General features: G+C 40.4%; 1 pseudogene; it reads left to right on the forward strand.

The window, feature by feature from the left end:
- The first annotated feature begins 1,074 nt into the window (after positions 1-1,074).
- On the forward strand, positions 1,075-1,851 carry LOC136391734 (olfactory receptor 6C76-like; annotated as a pseudogene).
- The last annotated feature ends 236 nt before the right edge of the window (positions 1,852-2,087 follow it).

Genomic DNA, 2,087 nt, shown 5'->3' on the forward strand with positions numbered 1-2,087 from the left:
AATGCAATCAAGAGGGGATTTAAGAGTAGATTCTTGCTGTCCCATCTCGCGGTACTTGTTCTTCTCAGCCAGGTATGCTTCTAGTCCTACAAAGACAACACACAGGATTCCCTACCCTATAAGCAGGGTGATCTAGATGGATGAGCGTTGATCACACTGTACTGGCAAACAAATTAACACCAAACACAACAGTGCAGCAAATCCCAGGAGGGCAATACATAAAATTTCCTACACAGTCATTCAGGCTAAACAAACAACCAGACAGCAGCGCGGCGTGGCGCGAGTGAGCTCACTACTTCAAAACGATTGATCGATTTCAGACAGAAACAGAAACCTCGGCCGGCAGCATCCTGCCCTTTGGCCCGAGTGTCTGGGCGGGTCTCTGACAGCGTCCTGTCTGCCACCACAGACTGCAAATGCTCCGGAGCCAGACAGATTACAGAAACAAGGGAATTCCACAACAAAATACTCACCAGCTCGAGCTGTTCCGCCTGTCCCCAGCCAAAATTCCCGTAATGGGAATCCCGGACGAGCCCCCATAAAATGTTGCACTCGCCGGGTAAAACAAACACTGGAGACGTTTGGAGAGTTTCAGACAAAGTTTTATGGCCAAGAGAAAAAGAAAACAAAGCAAAACAAAACAAACCTGCGCAGGGGTGAACTCAAGTGATAGTCACAAGAGCCACACCCCGAGCGCCTACAGTCTAGGGGTTTTTATAGTATAGCAAGCAAGCAGTTCATACAGAAGCAAATTTGGCATTTAGCAATTGGTTCCCCCAAATTAAATTCTAGTCACGTGCCTTAGTAACCAGTCATACAGTTGAAAGCCCCAGCTGGAAATATCCCTATCTATCCCCTAGGATGTGGTTACATTTTCTGTCTTAGCAGTTCTTGTGACTTCCTTATCTCAAGGACTCCTCAGCTCCTAGCCATCCTGGGAGTCTGACGACTTCTCTATCTCAAGGACTCTTCAGCTCCTAGCCATCCTGGGAGTCTGAGCTCATCTGTTTACTGGACTAGTTCCTTTGAAGTTATTTCTAAAGCCTATTAATGTATTTTATAACTTTTATTCGAATGTCACACCCTTCTCCATTTCCACCTGAAGAACCTATGTTTTTTTTCCTCGGGAATTTCTCCTTCATAGAAATTTTATTTACTTCTGTATGTGGTCCCAGGTGTTTGATCAGCATCCTAAGTGGAGACAAATCTATTTCCTATAAAGCTTATGCAGCTCAGATATTTTTCTTTATTCTCCTCGATTCAATAGCTTTTTCTTCTGGCCTCTATGTCCTATGATCACTATGTAGCTATCTGCAAACCCCTACATTATACAATCATTATGAGTAACAAGATCTGCTACCAGATTGTAGGCAGCTCTTGGCTTGCTAGTTTCTTGATCATCTTTCCACAATGAGCCTGCAGTTGAATTTCTGTGACTTGAATATCATTGACCACTTCACCTGTGATTCTGCTTCTTTACTGTAAATTTCTTGCACAGGAACAAGTACTTTAGAGTTCATGAGCTTTGTTTTAGCTGTGCTTACTCTTATGTCTACTTTAACATTAATAATTCTCTCCTACTCTTACATCCTCAGAACAATTCTGAGAATCCCCTCAACAAAGAAAAAAGGCCTTTTTAACCTCTTCCTCCAAATTGATTGCTGTTTCTATCTCTTATGGAAGGTGAAACCATCAGCAAACAAAGGGGTTGCTTTTACAAAAGAGGTATCTATGCTCAATACCTCCGGTGCTCCTATGCTGATTTCATTTATTTACACCTTAAGGAATCAGCAGGTGAAACAAGCATTTAAAGATATGAGAAAGTTATGCATCTCAAAAACATTGATGTGATCTTCCTTTATAACTAAAACATACACAATTTTAACGAGAGAACCAAGGAATAATTTTTTAAAATATCTTCTATCTTCTTTTATTGCTACTCAGAAATACAATTATCTATGCTATTTTGGAGATAAAATTCTTACATTGTAAATCCTTCTTAAATAACTTTAACAAAGATATATTATAGAATCACTTTACATACTTTCATGTGCTACACCTCAAAATTAGAATTAACATTACTTTAT

This window comes from Saccopteryx leptura, chromosome 2, assembly GCF_036850995.1.
Source record: "Saccopteryx leptura isolate mSacLep1 chromosome 2, mSacLep1_pri_phased_curated, whole genome shotgun sequence".
Classification (NCBI taxonomy): Eukaryota; Metazoa; Chordata; class Mammalia; order Chiroptera; family Emballonuridae; genus Saccopteryx; species Saccopteryx leptura.